This window comes from Labrus mixtus, chromosome 6 (assembly GCF_963584025.1).
Source record: "Labrus mixtus chromosome 6, fLabMix1.1, whole genome shotgun sequence".
Lineage (NCBI taxonomy): Eukaryota > Metazoa > Chordata > Actinopteri > Labriformes > Labridae > Labrus > Labrus mixtus.
In genome coordinates, this window is record NC_083617.1 from 13808556 (window position 1) to 13832586 (window position 24031).

Sequence of the window (24031 nt, forward strand, 5' to 3'; positions counted from 1 at the left end):
TACGTTTACTTTTTAGCTTTTCTTTATGTCTTTGAGTGATATAAATCCTGTCCTGTTTTAAATAGGCATGCAGTGAATGTTAAAATAAGTGATGTCGACTACATACAATTTTTTATTTGATGATCCAGGAAACTATCTTGTTAACAAGAAAAATTACCCTATTTTCACAACCAAAAAAATGGCACGTTTAAAGTATAACTATATCTATGGATGTATCTGTTGAACATTGGCCATTTGCAAAAAATGTGACATGCACTGATGTCAGTAGCGGATGTGTAGCTGTTGTGTCGCATCAATTCAGTGCTGGCAAGCTAGTATATTTTACTGCTGATTCAGAGAAGATTGTTTTATTGGGCAGAAGTCACCTGTTGGACAAGCTCAAATTTGTTATCATGGTCAAACATGAAAGAAAATGTCAGGAGTCTTGCACTGTTTTAGGGAAAGATCAGCGACACCCTGCAATCCGCTTAATTGTTTTTTTTAAACATTTCTGCGGATATTGGCCCCAATTTTCACTATCGGAGCATCACTATTTAACACAGCCTTGAATGAATTAAAATTGTTCATTTACAATGCTATAACATTGGTACATTAAGACAAACATTATTAAAAAACAACATATGTGTTTTTTTACAAAAAAGTTTTTTTTTGTGAGTTCCCAGGTTTTTTCACTGACAAAAGCGGGGATATGTAACCACTGTTAAGTCATTGTGTGCCTCTTTCCGTGCATGTCCACCTTCACAGGCATGTGATGGGGCATGAAAAAGGTCAGAGGTTTTAGTTAACCAGCCAGATGGCTCCGCAGGAGTCAGGGTCAAAGGTGAAGGTCATGGCTGGAGGCTACTTCACTGCACACTGGGAACTGACTATATAAGTCCTGACAAGGCTCAGCGGCAGCTCTCATTCCAATTTGCTAGAATGGATAACCTCTTTATCTACAAGTAGGCAATGGGATCAATATTTTTTTATTTGGAGGGAGAAAAACATCATTTTTTTTGCCTTTGGGCATTGAAACAGGTTTCTCTGTGTTCTTTGTGATTTAAGGATACATCATTTCCTCTGATCTTCTGTCTCATCTTCCTTGGCATACAAAACTAGCATAAAGAATTCCTCTTTCAAACAACTGATATCCCTTTTCCTCAATCTACCCCTCTACTTTTCTTCTCTTTTGTCCCTCCACACCTCAATCCCTCTCTCCTCCCAGCTGGAGTCATGCTCGGCCAGATGGGTAACTGAGTTCCTGACTCTGCCGGTGGATTAGCACAGCCGGAGATGAGAAGGGGAGAGGAGAGAAGGGGGAGAAGGGGAGATGGTGGGTGGGAATGCCAGAGGTGAAGTGTGTGTGTGTGAGCCACTAGCAATGGGACCTCGGTCCTCAGACAATGAGCCAGCCATCTCCCTCCTGTTCTCCATCCCATGTTTGGGACTAGTAATGCGTGAGATCAATTAGGATTGGTTGAGAGGAGGATCTGAAAGGCGCAGAGGTGACCCTGTCAGAGCTCTGGGGTATATTTTTGGGGGTGGGAGTCAGTGAAAAAAAAAAAAAACCCTCTAAAAACACAAACACACACATACCTGCTCATATGTGATCCTCACAAAGATACACAGCCACACAAAAACCTCTGCACAGTCTTGCTAATAAGCACATATTCAGTTCACTCAGCATCACACCCTCTCCTCAGTTCCTGCTATCTTGATAATCCTCCACCCCTGAGGTGTGGACAAGCCCAAATCCTAGGGGTCCTTGTCCCCCTGAATAGCAGGCTAAAAAGCCTGGTCGGATTAGCCCAACGCCTCCAAAATGTGTGGACTCAGCTTAAAATTGCTACCCCCTCTCAGCATGACCCTTTCTGCCAGCTATTGTGGCTGTCCCTCCACTGTGCGTGTATGTGAACAATATGTTGTTTCTTAAGGTGACGTTAAGCTAGAGTCAATGGTTTCATTTCAACATAAGAGGTGCAGAAAGCACTCCTAATGAAGATGTTTAAAAAAAAAAAAAATAGAGTGTATCTGAGAGATCATGTCTCTGAGTAGACTCAGACAATGTCTTTTTTTAATAGCTGGGATCTTTGCTTTATTTTGTAAAGATTGTTATCTCTTTTGAGGAAAAGTTCAAGCCCAAATGAAAAAAATATGTTACTTAATTGGGAATGTAATTTTGATTTTCAGCCTATTGGACCACATTTTACCCTTCAGTATTGTAACAAAGGGTTTGTACTCGAAATAAATTACCTAAATGGGCTCAGTTATGCTGACGATTTCAAATGGAGACTTACGAATGAATTTAGTTCTTATTAGTTGGAGTGTGTGTTTTTTCTTTTCTCAGGGTTTTTAATTGGTGCCAATAGTGGATGAGAAATATACAATTATACTTTCACCTCTGATCACATTGTACTTCATAATCAGAAAGAGGGAACTGGTATGCTGGTTAAATTATATAATATTTTGAAAACTATATAAAGCATTATAAAATAACCCTTCATGAAATGTACCCTGGTTTGTTAGCAGCAATGTACGGAGGCTGTAGTCCTCTAAGCGGACGGACCCGGGTCCAGCCTGTGGCTCCTTTCCCGCTTGTCATTCCCCACACTCGCTGTCCCGGCTTTCAGACTCTATCTACTCTCCTATCTCTAAAATAAAGGCATTAAATGCCCAAAAGTATATCTTTGGTTTGATTAAGCATCATGCTAATTCTGGTGTTGTCCATATTCCATAGTTCAGTTATTGTCTTAAATAAATACCTCAAACTGAGGACATTTTTAGATATCGGGCATACATTTTGACAGCTGTAGCTTAATCTGTTGGGACTTTCGTTCAAGTGCAGACCAAATCTAGAAAGTGGGCTGGTAGCTGGTGAAGTGTCCTGAGCACTGCCATGGTGCCCTTGAGCATGGCACCAAACCTCCAACTGCTCATTTGTGTTCAGCCCCTAACTCTGACATCTCTCCATTAGTGCATGTCTATAGGATCCTGTGTGAAATGTATTTGTATTTCGGCCTATATGTGTGTAGAATGTTCCACACAGGAGTTAAAATATTCAATATCCCCTCTGGGATTCTTCTTCTAGAAATACATCGCTCAGATGACTATAGATACTCACCTATGTTTGCATTTACTGGTAATAAGATATTCACATACAGAGAAGCCTCTCTGTACTCATGGGACTTCAGGTACATGTTGTTATTGTTAAGTGTTTCCCTATTCAGCCTTATTTCAAACTGCTCTTGCTCAATCAGAAGAATTATTTGAACCCTGAACTTCTGACCTTCCTGCTTCTATAGCTGACAGTGGGGGCTTGTAATTGTAAGAGAGCTTTTGTAGCGCGGTTGTTTGGGATTTTAGGGGTACTTGTTTCCTGCTTGGGATCAGGATTTTAGGACACAATACAGGCCCTTGGGGTTTGGTAAGAATGCATGTGAAGGTGTGTGTGTTGTGTGTGTGTGTGTGTGTGTGTGTGTGTGTGTGTGTGTGTGTGTGTGTGTGTGTGTGAGAGTTAAGGAGGGTTTAGGTGGAGCTTGTTGACATTGCAGGGCTTTCGGTAAGAGGTGCTTGTTGGGCTGTGGGGCTACTTGTTGGGTTCATGTTGCAGGCAAAGGTCACGCTGACAGTCACACAGACACAGTATGCATGTACAAACAGGAACAAATAATCTTTGGTACATGTTTTTGTGTTTTGAGTCCTACCCTGGAATCCATTGATGCAGTTAAGCCCAGATTAAACTGGAGCAAGGCTTTCCCCGTCCCGCTTTAGTCTGCTTGCATCTTTGTGAGCGTGTAATCAAGGGCCAAGCATCCTAATGAAGCCTAATAGAGCCTTCTCTACTACAGCTGTCATTGTCTGAATGGCTACTAGCCTTTCAGCTTCTCAGTCATCCCTATTATCTCCCACCGACTTCACCTATCACCCCCGCTGGTAAATACTATAAGCCCAGAATGTATGAGTGTCGTGAGGGAGAGCTGTGATGCAGGGGGGATAGTTAGCCGGTCATTTTTGTGGTGTTCCTGGTGCTTGCTTTGATATGATGACTGATTGTGACAGGAGGATGCTCGCGAAAAGGAGAGAGGATAAATGTCTGCTTAAGTATCATATTCATGTCTAAACTAGACACATTAGTACCCTCTCAATAGGCGAAACTGTCCAAAAAAGCCCTGAAATCATATGACTTTCTATGACAACGTTAGCCTGTTGTGTACGTTTTTTGTATCCACTGGATCTGTCACATTCATGTTTGCGTGTTAAATGTGTTGTACTGCAGTCTAAGTGTTCTTAGTGACCGTGTTTGTGTGTGTGTGTGTGCGTGTGTGCACGTATGAGCATGTCTGTGTGTCTATGTGTGTTGTAATAGGTGCCCCCCCGTAGCCTCCCCTTGTGCTAAGCCTTTAGCGGAGCCCTGTTTGCATAATTATGCTAATTCATCGTGCCATAGTGCTAATTAGACCTTGTTAGACAATAGCAGTAGACTGGAAGCTGGCAGGCACACACACACACATACACAGACAGACACAGACACACACACACACACACGCTCACTCAGACTGTTGTGTCAATGACAAGGTTTGCGGTCCCCCTCTGCGCTGTTTATAACATGCTCTCTATAGAAATAGCTCTCCCTCCACTAGTGTGCAAACTGAGCTCAGGTGTCTCTTACAATTTTGATTTAAGCTGATGGAACAAAAAATCAATGTGAAAAAAGAGTACGACACAAGCTTCCATACAACCTAGAATTGCTCCATTACTCAACATTTTTTTTTTGTTTCAATCCCACTTTAGTTTTTCTTTTTTTTTTTTTCAATTAGATTACCAATAATACACCCCACGTTTACTTTAAGTTATCTTGGGATTTCACTCTGAGTCAGTTCAGGACCCATTGTCACAGGGGGAAAAAAAGATTTCCTTATCATACACGGATTTAGAAAAAAACAGTTTGTCGAATTAAGTGACCTTTTTTTTTCAAAATTAATGTGATAAAATTTTACTGACAGTAACATTCACACTGAAAAAGAATAACAATACTGTGAAACAGAGTCCTAACAGAAGGTTGGTAAGCAAATATCTTAAATATCAGTAGTATCAAACTTTTAGAAGTTCAAAAAAATTCTACCACATGAATGAATTTGAAAATAAATCAGATGTTAACTGGGATTTTTCATCACTTAATTTAATATAATTTTTTATATAATATAAGAACAAACTAATAGGTTCAAATAAGTGCAACATTGTGGATAAAAAAAACTCAACATCAAGACCAAAAATTCAGAAACAACTCTCACACGTAGACAAACACATAAAAACACCTCACAGGACAAGAAAAAAGACAAAGACAGAAGTGCATTAAAAGGAGGGAACACCTCCAGGCTAGATACATTCTTTACATAAATGAGTTCATGAATGGGTCCCAGGTTTTGTGAAATCTGTTAAGGATGCATCTGATTTTTTCCAGCTTGATGTTGTGCATGTTAACTTCAACATTTAAACTACAAAGCTGCAGAAGGGATTCAATGACTTAATTGACGACAGAAGTTGTTGGAATATAGGATCCATTACTGCAGCATGTTAAAGAGACCTGTACCGAAGTTAGAGATTGATTTCACAGCCATGTTTGTCCGACATTTCGCCAGATACTCTTGTTGCAGTATTTCTTAGCAACCGAGTCGTGTATTCTTTTGTTAGGACAGGTTTCTACTACAAAGGGCTCAAAGAGAGTCAATTAATTTGCTGTTTTGTTTTTCTTCTATTGTTTTGCTGTACAAGGTTGAAAAAAGTTTTGGGATTTTAAAAAAAACATTAAAAAAAATAGTTTAAAGATAAAACAAATGAGTCATAAAATTCAATTTCATGTGAAATTTTTCCACCTTTGTTCTAAATAAGATACTGCAATGCTCTATAACTGTTTTTCCACACATGCCACACTCATTGTTTCTTAGTCAATAAATTAACCACTAAACACAAAAAGACAGTCACACAGTTAGTGATTGTGGCCCTTAAAGTGTGCATGCACATGTACATGTAGTGTGTGTGACACTTGGTGGTGTGGAAGAGGGGGGTAGGAGGTAGACTAAGCAAGACTTGAGACTGGAGGGCAAATTGAAAGAGTTGCCTGTTGACTTAATTGAAAGTAATTGATTTCCACTCTGCAGCCTTGTCTCCTTCACTCGTTCACTGGAGGAAACAACAAACAGGGACTTGCCTGAAGTAGTGTTGGGTGTTTGAAGCTTCTTGACACTTGAGAAGTAAACAGTCGCCACACTTTATCTGAACATAACTTGATGCTAATGTGTGGATGTAGACATAATGCACACGCACGCACATGCTCTCTGAAATTCCCTGCAGTAAACTACCATTGTGACTTCGAGCACAATAAAGGTGGGTGTAGTTTTGCTAAAGGGGAGTCCTCACCCATTATACCCAGCAGTTGATAATGTGAATTAGTGCATGACTGAGAGCTTGTGCGTGTGTGTGTGTGTGTGTGGTGTGTGTGGTGTGTGTGTGTGCGTGTGTGCGGTATGTGTGTGCGTGTGTGCGTGTGTGTCCAGATGCGTGTGCACGTGTGCACTATTACCAGTAAGCGGTGGGGATTAAGTTCAGGAAATGAGTAGAGCGTTAAAGGGTGCTTCCCTGCCCACTGCTCCTGCATTGTCACCACTGCTAATACTCAGCTAATTACAAGGACATACTTTACCAGCAAGCTCAGCCTGTAGCCCTCATGTTCCTCCATTCCCTTCCCTCCCTTTCTTAGGTTACCCCCTCACCCTAAAATTAGGGGATAAAATGAAAGAAAGAAAGAAAAAAAGAAAGAGTAATAACAGGTCGCTCCCCTCCCTAAAAGCTCGCCCTCCCTCTGGACAGATACAATTATTGGATTTTTTCTCCATTTAAGTCACCCAACCCCTCTGTGCCCCTTCTGGCAATGTCCCCTATGGTGCTTAAGCTCAGCATATATCGGCTACTCCATCCATATAACAGCCACACAAAGAAAAGGAGAGAGAGAGAGAGAGAGGAAATATAATATAATTTAGTTGTGAAGGGGAACATCATGCCACGAGTAGGCCACAGCACCAACTTTTAATAAACTCGCCTCCAGCTTTATTTTTTAGCTTCAAAGCTTTTCTTCATGCTAAAATAAACAAGATGTGTTAAATAAACAAGATGTGTTAAGGAAGCGGAACAAAGAAGTGCTCCGGACCAAGTGTGCTGTTAATTCCTGTACAAAACAAGAAGCTATATCTTATTAGTTTCTGTGACAACCCTTTTCTAATCATAGCAAAACAACCGTTCTCTTTTTTTTTTCTACTCTAACTGCTACATTTAAGTCATGCCACAATCATAATTACTAATTCAGAGCTTTAAAACCTTCAGATATATTATTTTGTCTTATTATAGCCACTTATGGTATTTATTTTTGCTTTCAGACTTCCTTTTGTAAAAAAAAAAAAAAGTCATCATATCTAAAAGCTTCATTGATGAATACATTGTTCAATATGAGAGTGTTGGAAATTATTCAAAAAGTATGTAATAAAGCTACACTCATATTTGTAGTATGCTGTTTCTACATGAAACCTGTGCCCAGTATCTAGATGACCTTTTTGTCTTTTATTCTGTGTCTATTTATAGCTTTTCAGTGTGTCTGAATGCAGAAGTGTGTCATAAAGGTATGCACACACAAACAATGCTGAGTATGCTTGCATTGGAGAGCTAAGTGATGAGTGTTTGCTGGTTAATTAGGCTTTTTTCCCTCTTGTACTCATCAAGTGAACCACTGTGTACTTACAAAGGCACAGAGACTCATTTGCAAGGGCACAAGTGTGTGTGTTTGTTTACGTGTGTTGAAGTCCCTGATGATGTTTAAGACACATAGATGGTTAATGTGATTAGTGTGTTTGTCAGGCAGTAAATGGATATGCATTATGGCTACATGGGCATACAGTCTATGATGGGAACGGACTTTGGCTCAGATCCAAATGCTCATTTGTATTTTTATGTGTTTCAGTATTATCTGCTTTTCCTTTCTTTTAACATGTTCCGCTACTTATAGAAATTCTGCAGTCTATAGTTGTTTTTTTTCATAAATAATGAATTACACATAACAAACAGTTTGCTTAGGAAGATGCAGTTTTTTTTTTATATTAAAACCGTTTAACCAAAAGGTATCATGCCCCTATTTCCGTGTTCTAAAGTCAACAGACCTTTTTGACCACTAAATCTTTTCAGAAATCTTGATTCTGTTCTTCTGCTGTAGCATCTGTCTCTTGAAGTTGTAGCCTAGCAACTCCTGAGCTAATACTGTAGGTAGCGGCTTTACATTTCTATTTAATTGAGTCAGACACGTTTGCAACATCTGTTAAACAAGCATGGAGGGTCATTCTTAATTCTCAATAAATTGCTCTTTAATTCTTTAGATAAATACTCTTCAGCAGAGTTGGAGCAGCTGCCTGTCAACCTCCAGCCTGTCAACATGTCTGTATACTGAAACTGCTAATGTGTTTGCTGTTTAGCTAAGGAGCCATTAGCTCGCTTAATGACTCACTGCACAGCTCTAAAGCTCAAACTGTTACGGTGCTACTTCACTCTGTCAGTCTCTCTCTCTGTCTGGAGACTCCAAATAGCCCCGCAGGGACCTTTAACTGTGAGTTGGCTGTGTTAGCACTAAAGTAGGTGTTGACGCTGATGGGTGTGCTAACTGCTAATGTGAGTTAGCATAAGCCTCTAAGGGGGGAAGTTAACTGTTTTTCAAGTGGTCCCATGAGATACTGCCCTAATCACTGACTAGCTGTAGCATCTCTCTGGAGCTGCAGGCTGAAGGGACTGAAGCTGTTGTGGTGCTCTAACTGCTGACTGCCATATTTTAGCATGGAATTTTGTTCTCATCACATAATATGACGGGAAAGAGATTTAAAGATTCTAATATTTCCACATATCCTTATGATTAATATATTATCACTCACTGTTGATTGGCATTTCAATTTCCCTGATTTAACAATAAGATCATAAAGTTAAATGGCTTCTTATGACTTTCCGGCCTATTTCAACCCCTCCACCCACCCACACCCCTATGTCTGTCTTCTCTTTCTGTTTCACACACACACACACACACACACACACACACACACACACACACACACACACACACACACACACACACACTCTTCTCCTTCACTGTCAGTCTATCTGTCCACAGCAGGCCATGGCGCCATGGACCTTTGTGTTTGCCAGTTGAGGCTGAAATCCACACTCCCTCTCCACTCACACGGTATAATCCGCACTGAAAGTCGTAATTAATACATGTATATCTTCTATAATATCCTTAGCCTTTGTCATTGAAACCTGTATGTTATACAAGTTTTAATTTATAATAATGTGGAAATTCTACAAAAAAAGAATTGTTTCATATCAGCATAAATAACTTATTGTTTCAGCAAAATTAAAATGACAAATATATTTATTTACCTTTTATATAAAAAGCTAATTTTTCCAAAGAAATACGCAGTATGATGTGCATTTTAATGTTAGACTAAGTGGGAGGGGAGTAGAAATGACCTATCTTCCACCCACTTACATCATGGATCTGAATTTGATTGTTAAAAAATAACTTTGACTGCTCATTGGCAGATATTCACAACAATCCTTTATGTGTGTGTGTTTATTTAGGTGTGGGGTTGTGTCTCAGTAGGGGCAGAAAGGATTACAGGATGATTGGTGTGCAACCAGGTTGCTAGACGGGTCCCCTCAAAACTCTCCGTGCTGCCCTGCTGGGCCTTTCATCAAGTGTTCCTGTGTGTGTGCTTGTGTGTGCTTGTGTGTGCTTGTGTGTGTGTGTGTGTGTGTGTGTGTGTGTGTGTGTGTGTGTGTGTGTGTGTGTGTGTGTGTGTGTGTGTGTGTGTGTGTGTACTGTGTGTGTGCTCTGGAACTAGAGAGGGAGGGTTTAGTGTGGGATCACAGATGGAGACTTAATTTTTGGGTTTATTAAGTGTTCTTTCTTCTTTTTTTATTCTTTCTTCTATTTTTCATTCCTTATTTTTTTCACCTCTTGCTCCCAATCTGGTCATACGTTTCTTATTTTTGTCTCTATTTACCCGTCTCTTATTTTGGTTTTGGATGTTGCTATTTAAACATTTAAACACACCTTTTAGGATCTGCAACATTTGTCACTACCCTTTTCTGAATAGTAAAACTAAATCTAAACAAAATAATACTGTCAACAAAACTTTTGCTTGTTTGCTTGATTTATGCCAGATGATAATCTCTCTGCCCAGTGCCATTAAATTGATATTAGTGATTCTAGCAAGAATCAGGGGTTTTTAATATGAACATTTGACTGACATAGACACTGCACGTTTGTGACATCTTCTTTAAAGTAAAACAATAGATTCTGGTTTATTGTTAAAATTGTGTTTCCCCCCCCCCCCCTGCACAGGAGCATCATCGCTTACTCTATCAGTGCAACAGGTTCTAATCTTCTCTTCCTGTGCTGCTGTAACGTCTTCCCTCCCTTTTTCAATCCTTTCCAACCTCTTTGCTGCTCCTCTTCCCTCCCTCTCTGCCTTCCTCTCACTCTCTCCACCCACCAGTGATTGCACAATCTTCCCATCACTACCATAATCATAACAGTTCAGATTCTGTGCCACTGTGCAGCCACTGCTAGCACACACACACACACACACACACACACACACACACACACACACACACACACACACACACACACACACAGTGTACATGTGTCCTGCTGGAGAAATATAGTTGGAGCTTTTATGTTGCTTTTTCCCAAGTGGCTGTTTTTTTTCGAGCGCTGCCACAATGGAGGGCCTAATGTGGATTTGTTTAGAGAGCTGGTTAATTGGAGTGGGATGCTCTAATTGCACCTCTTTCATGGTGTGTGTGTTTGAGGATGTGCGTGTGTCACCTGGCCTTTGTTTGGGATGTGTGCGTCCGGGAAAACATTTGCTCAGCTATCACTACACTACACAAACACTATAAGCTACATAACTCACACATGAGGGGTGTGAAGTGTCTGAGTACAGAGAGGTGCAGAGAAACAAATAGAGAGGGGGATCTTACCTGAATAGTACGTCTTAAAATAGGTACGAGCTACTGTACTGTTTGAGCACCCCCCCCCCCCCCCCCCCCCCACACACACACACACACACACACACACACACACACACCCACTGACACTCTCACTTATACTAATACACATCTTGTGTTTCTACATATGCATTACTACAGTGCTTCCTTCTACCTCTTTTTGTCCATGTTGTTCCCCAGTTGGGGGTGCTATAAGACTTCGTATGACTCCACTGTTGGCTTTTGTGTGTGTGTGTGTGTGTGTGTGTGTGTGTGTGTGTGCGTGTGTGTGTGTGATTAGTGCAATTAGTACTTTGAAGCTGCTTGCCTGGTTGGCATCTGTGTTATCACACCACATTGTCCTGGTATGCCTTCTGCCTTTGAAAGTTGCACACTAGTGTCGGATTAGGTTTGAGAAATAGGACCTAGTTTTTTGTTTGGTTGTTTGGCCTGCTACTAGTAATCTGCTTGTAATTGTATAATAGACATACTGATGAAAACTGAAGAGCAAACTCTAATGAAATGAGCCAGGAAATGAAATAATGATTCCCTCACAGAAGACAAAAGGTATAACTGATAAGTCTGAATAAGTTTAAAAGTTAGGTAATGCATCTGAATCTGCTACATCCCATAGCAAAAAAAAAAACCTCAGGAGGTATGTTTTGGAAGAAAAGGAAGAGGTGCAGAGTTGAATATACCTCATCATGGCTTTATACGTAAAAGTTTCCCCCCCTCCAATTTGTCTCTCATATTTATGCAAAACAGACGGCCTATTTAAAAAAAAAAGCAGGTTTGAAAAGAACAACAAACAAAACTGAAATGGATGAATTTTGCCCTGAGAGTTTGATCTTTCTCTGTCTCCCTGAATCTTCTTTTATTTTAGCCCCCCCTTTCTATTGTCCATGTTGTTTCCATATATTTTCCACTTTCCCTCTTCACTATCCAGTTCTCTTTCAGTTCCGTTATGATGATTGTGTCCGTGTGCTTGTATATGTGTAGGTACCTCTGTGTGAGTGCACACACATGGCGTGCCCTAAGTGGGCCATAGGCCTAAAACTAATCAATGATAGTCATTTAAGCCCATTCTCATCCTGCAAACACAAGCTCCCACACACACACACACACACACACACACACACACACACACACACACACACACACACAGCACAGTACTTTGCTGATCAATTGAAAATAAGTGTCATTCACTTTGCCTGTTATTTAAAGGACACCAACAGAGCCACGATGCTCTGTCTTGGTTACTCTTTCAACTGTTTCGCTCTCTCTTTGTGTACGTCTCTGTTTTGATGTCATTGTCTGACTTTATGAAGGAAGAGACTGATCTCTTTTGTCAGCCTAAATGTACGAGTTGGCCTTTCTCTTTGCCTGTGTGTCCTCCTGCATGTGTGTGTATGTAGGTGCATGTGTTTTCAGGATCTGTCTTAATGGAGATGTATTATTAGTAACCATTCTGAGCTCGGTCACTGCAGTTCCCCAGCAAGGCAATCAGATCACTTAAGAGGCTGCTCGCTCTGTGGCCTAAAGCTTCCTGTCTCTCCTTGTATGCGTCTCCTTCTCTTTCTATCTTTTAATGCCCATATCCAACACGCATGCACGCGCACGCGCACGCACACACACACACACACACACACACACACACACACACACACACACACACACACACACACACAACCCCCCAGCAGCCTTAGCCATCACCCCTTATCTCCTCCCCCCTTCACCCTGCCTCTTCTCCTCTCTACCAGTCTTGCCTTCTGTCCTTTACCTCCATGGGGGAAAAAAGGACAAGGTCATAAAGATAAACATAGAAAAGTGAAAGTGAAAGAGAGAGGGAGACAGAGTGAGCTGAAATGAACCATCTCATTTGGACATTAGCCCCCGGGCAGCTGCGGTGAGAGGCTAGCTAGCCTAGCGGATAATGCCCAATTGTGTATAAGGCATTATTTAGCTTCAGTAAGCTGGCCGCTTTGACAAGCTATTACTGGAAAGAATGAAGAGAAGGGTAATGTCTGACTCTGTTGTGTGTGTGTGTGTATGTGTACAGTGTGTGTTTGTGTGTGTGTGTGTATGTTTGTGTGTGTAAGACAGGTGGGCATCTGTCCCGGGAAGCTAGTGCCATAGACATTGCTTCACTTACACACAGCTGGTGCACAGGGGTAGTGTGTACACCACAAACAGATCACGCTGATGCATGTGTGTATCTGTGTTTCTGTGTGTTTTCCCTGTGTGTTTCTTGACAGCATGCTTAGCGGACTGTCCATCCATGCATGCACGGTGACGGAGGGACAACATTACCAAAGAGAGTTGGCTCTTTATACCGCCTATGAATCTTCTTCACTTGAGTAGGCTTTTTAGTGAAAGGTCCCTTGACCCTGGTGACAGTGAGGAGGCTGATAGTGAAACCCATGCATCTGGTCCAAGGGACTGGGGGATGCATTCAGGCAGAATCACATATAAACATCTAAAATTATTAGTAATCAGTTACTGTAAACAACAAACAATTAATGACAAATGTATCTGACACCATTTTTAATTCTTAGATAGTTTAATACACTTTTGTTTGTGTAAGCTGTACAGTTTGATTTTAAAATAAACTCATTATTTATCATAAATAATAGTGATGCCTTTAGACAACCTACCAAAGCGGTCAAAGAGGCAAACAGCTAGTAGATTAGAAATGTCTCTATGAATATTTTTTAATGCATGTCACTGCTGCCAACCAATTGATGTCAAGGCCCTGACACACCAAGCAGACGGCAAAGAACTAGCGGCGACGAAGGCCGACTGTGGCACCTTTTGACTTGACCAAAAAGTTGCTCTTGAACACACCGCAAAGACTACAGCCGCGGCCAACCACCACGTGCGTTCTGCGCATGCGTGAGAGGAAATAACTCTCCATGCCAGCAGGCGGCGGTAGTCCGTTGTTATGATTCGAGAAGAGCATTTTCACACCGCTGTCGGTCACCGCTCGTAATATGGGTAGGCTACTTCTAATCAAAAATAATGTCTGATGAAAAGTTTGAGATGGAGCTGGCGTTGTCAGCCCTTGGTGTTAGTGGAAAAGGAAAAGAAGAGACAACAAATAAGGAGAAACCGCACTAATGGGTGAAAACACGGATACTACAGGGGCAGGCTCAAGGGGCTGGAGATAAATGGAACCTCAGAATAGCCAATCAGAGTGATTCCTCTCACAAACAGCGTTGACGCCGACCGACGCTGATTCAGCATGTCGAAGCGGCCGAAAAAGAGGCAGACGGGGGCCGACGGGTAGAAACGGAGCGGGACACAATGCAAAACCTAGGGCGACGATCGCTCACTGCCTGATGATCTCCTTGGTGTGTCAGGGCCTTTAGACAAAATGATTTCCAGAATGCAGGTCATTTACACTTTCAACAGTATTCCCTCACAATTACGGATATGTATGCATGTCCTGGTCAGGATCACAAAAAGTGCCCGAAGTTAAAGTTCCTGATGGTTGCTGTAACATTATATTTTATATAATTAAAATGTTTGCTCAACCCTCCTAAATGGCAAATAATGTTGCTCTTTATTTAGTTTCAACATCTTTTTTTTTTCACAAACAGAAGCACAACAGTAACCAATCCGAAGTCTCTTTTATGCCATCAGTGATATCTTTCATGCTGTCCACATACTGCCTTATCTTGTTTTACGTTGATTACCTCCTCTACCGTGTAAAACAAGGCTCTCTTTTGTCGCATCATCAGCAACTGCAGAAGTTTGAACCTCTGTTCCTTTTACTCTTCTTCTTTGTAGTCATCATGATGTCCGTCACAACACATGAGCCCCACAGATTAAAAGACAATCATATAATAAAACATCACAACACCTGATGAACTAATGAATAGAAAATGTCCAGATAAAGGTAAAGCTCAGGATGAATGTGTGTATCAGTGAAATTTGGTTTTTGATCTCTTGGTAAATTCATACACTGGTGGACACTCTCACATGTGGCTGCAGGAGCTGGGGATCGAACCCAGTTCTTCCGGTTGAGAGACGATTTACCACTGAGAGAACCCACTGAGCCAGGGTGGCCCCTATCATGGTTCATCTCTTAACTTTTTTCTCACCGCTGTCTGACATTATCCCGCTGTCTTCTTTGGTCATTTAACTTTTGTTCCCTCATTCGTGTCAAAACATCACCATAAGGAGTCATGAAGTAGAGATGCGGGGAGTCATATTGGAAGAGAAATTTGTGTAGAGTGCCTTATTTTTTAAAATTGAAATATCAATATTTGGCTCCATCCATGGGATAATTGTAGTACGAGTTGGGACAAGGATAAATTGTTTAATCTATATTTTGTCCCACCCTCAGGACATTATTTCTATTAGCTCTGTTGTATACTTGTACATACATTTAAATATTATACACAAATATGGCCAGTTATAGTGATGATCCTGTCCTCAATACATGAAGAGCAATGTGAAACATGGACAGGCTTAGAGTGGAGAGGCGGGAGAGGAAAGAGGGGAGAGGTGAGCACAGAGAAGAGGAGTATGTGTAATAGAGATATATCATTACACTGTTATATGTGTAATCCATTGTGCTGCCATAGAACAGCAGCGGCATAGGATTGGCCACACACACACACACACACACACACACACACACACTCACATGCACACACACACACACACACACACACACACACATACACACACACACACACACCCATACATACATACATACACACACATACACACACACATACACACACACACGCTGTGCCTCCAGTGAGGCAGCAATAGAGGGTGTGAGTGTATTAGTCGCTGCAGTCCAAGTGTTAAGTGCTGGCCTGGTGTGTGTGAGATCGATGACAGCCGGGCGACCCCTCACACGCACACACATAAACACACAAATTCAGAGCTGTGACACATAGCCTGGGGTCAGGGGTCATAAACAGACAGCTATGTCTCTCAAACACACACAGATATCTTCCACTGCATGTGTGTATATATATGTATCAAAAAAAACATTCTGTCTGTGTCTAATAAGGACACACACACACACAGACACACACACACACACACACACAGACAGACATACATACATATACCCATCATGTCCTGTGAGCGTCGGGAGGGGCCTGCTGTCAAGCACCAGTGGTCCATCGATACTCGAGCAGTGCACTAATGCCTGCTGCCTGCTGATGGACGCCGGCCTGCCTCCAGGGACCATTATACTCACTGGGACACACAAATACACCAACACACAGCACACTAACATGGAGCACATAAACAAACCTGCAGTAGTACTTGCATGTACACACAGTAGATAATCTGTAGTTTTCATCCTGTAAAAAAAGATACACATAAACACTAACGTTAGGGCAGCTCTGTAACATTTCAATTCAAAGGAAAAGGAAATATAAATGAATGCATTTTTATTTTCCTAATTCCAAATAAGAATAGTTCATTCAAAGTTTGATTCGCAAAAACCCCTCATTGGTACCTATACAAAAATCAGTCATGATCCATGCAAAAGCCTTGCTCGGGGCAGTTTTAAAAAAGTGCGTGAAGTGTGTAAATGTAAAAAAACAACAACCTGTATTTCTAACATAAAGAGAGAGTGTGTGAGAAAAAAACCTTTAAACAACTACATATTGTTTGTTGTTTGTAGTAAGTCATTATGTTGTAAAGTCCTCCATACTTCTTGAGTGGCAGATTTACAGGACCTGAAAAAAAGACAATTGATGACATAGAGTGTCTCACATCAACTTCTAGGTTTGGGGTAGTTTCTCTTTTTTAAGTATAACATGTTTTTTTCAAACCATGTTGGTTGGTTGGTTAAAAATATATTTACAGACAGGACACATCATCTGCCATAATGCCTTTCTGCTGCAGATGATCCTCTTCTCTCCTGTCTTGAACCAGGCAGAAGGCAGAAGGTTATTATTGCTCACATGACTAAAATCACCCGTGCTGCAGGATCAAGTGAAATGTTCTGATCCTTTGCCTTTGCTATCCATCATACTGCAATCCAGATACCATTTGTGTGATTTGTTTTTACTTTACTGTGGCTCTTTGGTCCTATTTGGGATCTCTTTTCCTCACCCCTTGTTTTCTTAGCTAGCTCAATTGAACACACTCTCAAAGATCTTTATTACGCCGAGTGTCAGACGCAGCACCTCAGAGTGAATTAGCTGAACAACAGATGTGCTGCAGTGTGTGAAAGAGAAGAAGATGAGGGAACAGATACCAAGGTGAACCCGCAGTGCACAACGTGAACTAAGTCCATGAGACTGCATGTTCAGGCTTTCGAGAGTCTGCCACTTACATGATTACTTTTAAATTGTTACGCCATATAATCAAGAAGCAAAACAAACACCACTATTTCTCCAGCAATATTTGTGCAACAACTGACATTTCAAAGAGTATAAACAGCACGGCTGTAAGTATTGATAGGTATAGTACTATTTCCTATTAACTATCGAATTATACACTCATTTGAGATCAGTTTTGCAAATGTCTTTTTATACAATGACCTTCCTGCAGTACTGGAGTGAAAACCAGACTTAAGTTAGGATTTGTTATTTATGTCACTATATGTCATGACAAGCAGCATTGATCTACACGACTGCATGCATGCAACAATTATCAAAATACGTTTTTAAATTATATAAACGTTCCCAGGCTTACAGGGTTGCTTTTATTGATTCAATAACAGAGATTTATAATACTTTAGATATGTCATTGTATAGCATTGTAATCTCATTCACCCGTTTGCACCCATAGCCGTGAAATACGGCAAAATCAAGGACTCAAGTCTGGTTTTGTTCCAAAGCTGATATCAGTTCTCCATGAATTCCTTGTTAGAGCAGCTAATTACTACACAACACTGCAACATTCTTTGTTTAATTGTCTCAAACAGTAAAAAGACTTCCCCAGAGCTCACAGTCCACAAACATGATAAAATGAGAGAAACAAGGAGAGTGTAACAAGTTATAATAAAGCTCTTGATGTTGTTTTTGGCGTCTATCCACATAAGATTAAAAAAAAAAAAAAAAAAAAAAAAGAAGCTGATAAAGGTTCTTAGCACGGGGGGGATGTTTTTAAGTCGTCCGTATAGGTGCTATGAGGAGGCACATGCTCAGTGTGGACACATTTCTTTCCTTGTCTTTCTGTGCTGATTGATAAAACAAAAACTGTGAAATGCTTAATTAAGCCACGCTGAGGACAACAAGCAAGAGCAGAGTTATAGAGAAGTGCAGCGACGTTGAGTAGAGGAGTAAGCAGCACAGAGAGAAGAGATAAAAACAAAACAAACAAAGTGAAACATGATGAACGAGAGAACAGTAAAAGGACACCTTGAAAGATTGAGACAAGAGAGAGATGGGGCCTGACGGGCCGTCTAAAGATTTGCCTGCGTCAATTCCAGGCGCCTGTGGGCAACATCCCAGTACCCACACACACACACACACACACACACACACACACACACACACAGATGCACAATGATAACCCATCAGCACTGGCCAAGTGTTGTTTAATCCAACCTGACTTGCACTCGACAGAAAAAGCAAATTCACTTCCACTCACAGTCTGGAAAACGGAGCGCTCTTCACATAAATGGCAGCGCTCTGAATTACCCCGTTTATACGCGTGTGTGTGTGCGCTCGTTGGCAATACACACACAGATGCACACACTCCACAGCTCATGTTTTTATTTTTGTCATGTTTTTTTTCAGTGTGTTTGTGCATGTGTGTTTACATGTATTGGTGTTGACAACCTCTTCAGCAGAACCCCCTTCATTGTGTGACAGGCAGATAGCTAGGCTGCTCTGCTCCCTATTGTTTGGGGGCTGTCATCAAACCCTGCTCGTACAGCCAGTTATACTGCCTGTGTGTTTTTGAGTGTTTGTTTGTTCGTGTGTGTGTGTGTGTGTAGGGGGGAGAGAGTTAGCACTTTGTTGCTGTGCTAATGCATATACCTGAGCGTTATTTTCTCTGTGTGTGTGTCAATGAGTAGGCTTGTTTTTGCTAAAAACAATTATCTGCTGTGTATACGAGCACATGTGCATAAGTGAGTGTTTGTTTGATTTGTTTTGTGTGCAGCAATGAGAGAGAGAAGAGAAGATGAGGGCTGATAAGCCATTGTTTGACAGACTGATAGTTTGGCTGGAGCGCTCTACTGTACTCCCCTCTCTTCTCCATTGTTGTGTGACTTGTCATTAAGCCCTTGTTGCCCAGTCAAAATGGGCCGGAGTGCTTGTTAGCCACAGCACTGTCATCTTTTGAGAGGAGTAGGTGAGCGTGGCACAAACACACACAGACACACGCACAGAAGGGCAGATGAGACAGAGTGGGTGCCGCAGATGTGAAAAAATATTTTTCTCAGTATCTGTGGTGCTTGATTTATTATTAACATTCTCATATAATGCTGTTAAAAAAGTAAACGCTGGGCTGCCAGATTCAGGAGGCTTGTCGACAGGTTTATAGAATAATGCAGCTTGACAGAATAACCGAAAAAAAAAAAAAAGTTTCTACTGCCAGTGTTAGCTAATCTTATTTGGAAAAATGTAAGGATAACTCTGTCCAACGATTGCATTGTTCCGAAGAGTTTTGCAAAAAATATGAAAATGTGTTTTAACGTTTTGTTTGTGTACAAATATGTTCAGAAAGTGTGGTAAAGGATTCTCGAGAAATGTGAACTACTGACTCTCTCTCAAGAAAAAAAATCTCTGAGTTTAACCAGAATTGTCTTTTACTCAACACTTTATAAATATTTAAGATATTTGTAATGATTTTATTGTTTGAATCTGTAGTCTGTCTGTACATCGGGTGTTTTGCATTGATAAACATTACTTTCTGCATCGCATTTGATTCAGAAACACTCACGAGACCCAGATAATGTTTGCGTCTGTGGATCTGTCTCATGCAGCAGTGCAGGTGATCACTGAGAAGGATTTTTAGACAGACAGACAGACTGTCAGACAGTCAGAACAGGACAATATCCCTAGTCCATTTCCTGTCTCAGGAGGGGACGAGGACAAACAGGTGACATCACTTCCTGCTGAGGACAATCACACAGGAACTGGCCGAGAGCCTCCAGAAGTTCTTCATCGCCATAACAACCCCAACTAAAGTCATGAACTCACAAACACATACACACAAACCCACATATACACGCACACTAGAACACACACCAACACTATTGTTGGCTCTGCTCGGTCAATAAGCTCTGTTTATTGACATGATTTTAGGCATTGTACATTTCTGTGTCTGTGTGTCTATTTTTTACAATCTAACTTCCCTTACCCACCTCGTATTTAGTCAGTTTCAATGTTGCGTCTAAGATGAATTTGATGAGATATCGCTCCCCTCCCTCAGCTTCCTGTTCTAGCAGATGCTTATGGTATTAGCTTCCATACAGCTTAAACAGACCAGATCTGAACATTCGAAAAACACTTTGACGCCTTTAATATTGAATAAAACAAAACCCTCAAACTTGCATGTGCAGTTGGGGTCAAATATCTCCCTCTATAATTCTTAACCTTATTTTTGTCAAGTCTCTGCCGTCAAATAACATCAGAAAAAAACCCCAGAGTCAAAAACTGAAAGAAAGAGGATCTTTAAGACAAACAAGCCGTTAGAGTCACTCAGTCTGATCGGTCATTTCATTGTTTTTTTTCCATGTATTCATTTCGAAAATCAGAAACATTAGAAATAAATGGAACCTACAAACATCGTTGTTGTTAGTGTACACTGAAAGCAAAAGAAAAAGGTTGAGACCTAGAGAGAGAAGGCTTTGCGCATTTAACTGCAGTCCCTCTTGTTGCCTGAAGGTGGGAGCAGTGGCTGCAGTTTGACAGCTAAGCTGCAGAGGAAGACCTACAGCACACAGGGCAGCTCCTCAACAACTGTCTACTTTTCTTCGAGTGCAAACATAACATACAATGGAAGAGAATAACAAAGCCTAACAGTCTTATTCAAATATATTTGTAATCAGTTATCTGAATTTATTAACCTTTTTTACTGTGGTCAACCGGTTAAAATCCCTTTTACTTGTTTGTAGTTGTTTGACTTGAGATATAGTGAAGTGTAGGAGTCTCTGTTTTTGTTTATGAACTCATTTGTTCAGTACCCGAGAGTTGTTGGTATTTCACTTTATTTTCAAACAGTTTGGTGTTGTTTTCCTGGTGTGACTTAGAGAAAAAGAGGGTACAGTGAACAGTTGATTACACATTGTCACTCTCTAACTATTTGCCTTGATGTGCGCTCTTATGTGTGCTCTTAATTGATTGACTTGTTGTTATGGATCGCCTTGTGGTCAGCACCAGTCGATTCCGCCAGGTCTTAGTATTCCTGGGTGAGAGGGGGAAGGGGCAGGAATGGGGGAGAAAGAAAGAGAGAGGGGAAGATATTGATCAGGAGCCGTGTGCATCAAATTCCACGTTTACCTGACCTTCCAAACTGCTGGCATCATCACCGTGGCACACCACTGATGTCCCTTCCTCTCTCACTTTCTTCCTTCACTGTCCTTTTGTCTCAGCCCCGTGTGGATTTGTGCCTGTGTGTGTGTGTGTGTGTGTGTGTGAGCATGCATTTGTGTGTGTGTGTGTGTGTGTGTGTGTGTGTGTGGATTGTATGCATGCTTGAGCTGCAGATAAAGCCTAAATTGAGCTGTTTTGATTGTTCACTGAGAGTGCCCGCAGCACAAGGCCCCTCGGCTGAGAAACACACACACACACACACACACACACACACACACACACACACACACACTCCCTCACAATCAACCCTGTATGCAGTCACTCTGCACTCCCTCTCCCCTGCTTATTTTATTAAGTGGTGTTGGCAACAGCAGTGCAAATTCTTTTAATTATGAGTCAGAATAACTTTTTATCTTTGGAAATAAGCGGGCAACTTGTTAAAGCCTCCTGCTCGTGTTAATGTCTCACTGCTGCTAATCTGGGTTTGCACGTCTTGGTTTTTGGGGCCTACATGAGCTTTAGGGCTGACTATAGGGAGGTCGTGTCGTGGGAGGTGATTTCGGAAAAGAAATGATCTGCACTGGGGTTGTCCTCCAAAGAACTCGTTTTTGAGAGGTCATCAAGGATTTCTCTTCCTTATCTAGCATCACATTGTCTTTCTATCAGTATTATTGTCCCATGGATTTAGTCATTTTGAGGGATCTCTTTTAACAAAGTGTGCGTGAATGTGATTTCACATAAATTGTCAAGTAAGTTTGATCTAATATATCAATACAGTTTGTATTACATTTGAAAATATTAAGTTTACTATTCATGGTGCAAGTTATGATTGTGTAGCTTAACCTTTTGATACCTTGAGCCTTCTCATTAAGTGTGTGAAAATTGATCACAGCATTTTAAAAATAGACCTGCACAAGGCTGTTTGCTATTTTTACATTCAATCTTTTGTGCAACATACATTTCTGCCATGATTACTTTTCCACTTAGCTTATTTTTGTTTGATTTTGTGCACTAGCTTTGAAGCAACCTGGCACTGGGAATATATAAAAAGTCCATCTTATATATATGATGGTATTTGTCACAATTTACTCCAATAAAATCCTGGCGACTGAAAGCTCAGCTTCATTGAACCTGAGTGTGCAGAGCCCTGTGTTTATTTTCCTTTACACACATAATGAAATATAAGCAACCTACTGTAATACTGAGCAGAGGTCTCCCCCGGGAATCCCTCTGCTCATATTCCAGATTTAGAAGAGATGCATTGGCATGCCTGGTTTCCCAGGGATTTAAGAGAGGAAATACATATTTGTTGATTTGAAAAGGGAATGAACCTGAACCAGAGTCCACTGATACCATACAATTATGCAAATGCACATTTTAAAAAAACAAACTGCACGCAATTGATTTGGCCCAAACGCTTTGAGGGAGCAAGAGGTGTGTATGTACACTCGGATGTTGGCATGCAAAAAACAAACACTGGACATTGTTCTGTGGCTGTACACACACAAACACAGACACACACGTACACACACAGATACACACACTCCAGGGATGATGTCTGGCTAGGTGGATAAAGTAGTGCTATTGTAATTCGATAGATGGCTTTCCCTAAGATAATCTGCCTTAAACAGATGATCATTTTGGGAGTAGATTTGATTGATGTGGGCCAGGCAGACGAAGAACAAGAGGGATGTCTGTATTTTTAGCTCTGTGTGTGTGTGTGTGTGTGTGTGTGTGTGAGAGAGAGAGTGGGAAACAGAAAATTAAAAGGGTAAGATGGTGAAGAACATCGTTTGGTGCCAGCTGGCCTCTCAGTGATGCTCAAACTGGGACTTCTCTCTCTCTCTCTCTCTTTAGCTCTCTCTCTCTCAATCTCGCTCTCCTGCTTCCCCTCTCTGTGTCTCTGTCTCTCTTCATGTTGTCATTGTCCATTTGACCAATCACACGGTCCTGTTCTCCTTTGTTTTAGATCCTTATTATTGCATTTGTGATGGTGAAGGCCATGTTAGACTTAAATGCCTGAAAACACTTTGCATCTATTCTTCTTGTTGCAGCATATTTCTCTTTACCAGTTTACAGTGTGAAATATTGTATGTTTTGAGTCAAGGTTCATTTTTTCTCCACTTTCACTGTTAAAAGTTTGGTTTCGATAAAAAACGATTTCCTACATGTGTACATTGAGGTTTCTTTTTTATCAGCTGGCAGCAGTTACAGTTTTGGATTAATGAAAACTGTTATGAACTGAATAAGAAAGCTTTAACATAACTGGGATATGGTCATTTAAAGGGATACTTCACCCATTTGCATTAAGCATTGTATCAGTAGTAACCTGGTAGTATTTTTGAATGGTCGTGCATCCAGCCCTCATTTCCCCCTGAGACTGTAAGGTTCTGTATTTCTAAGTCTGAAAAGGAGCTTTCAGTGACGCAAATATCATCATACTAATAAATACCGGTGTGAAACTACAACGCTAGTTCCTCATATTTTCGACCACTGAAGCTACA

At 41.0% G+C, this 24031-nt stretch overlaps 2 protein-coding genes across 4 annotated transcripts in view; both read left to right on the forward strand.

Moving 5' to 3' along the window:
- camkmt (calmodulin-lysine N-methyltransferase) overlaps positions 1-24031 on the forward strand; it is a 106433-nt gene that overhangs the window by 4616 nt on the left and 77786 nt on the right. The window lies entirely within an intron of this gene.
- Positions 5758-24031, forward strand: part of LOC132975527 (insulin-like growth factor-binding protein 1) — a 362521-nt gene continuing 344247 nt past the window's right edge. Inside the window, exon 1 of the mRNA XM_061040118.1 lies at positions 5758-5761. The gene's annotated coding sequence lies outside the window, so the exon portion shown is untranslated. The remainder of the gene's footprint in view (positions 5762-24031) is intronic.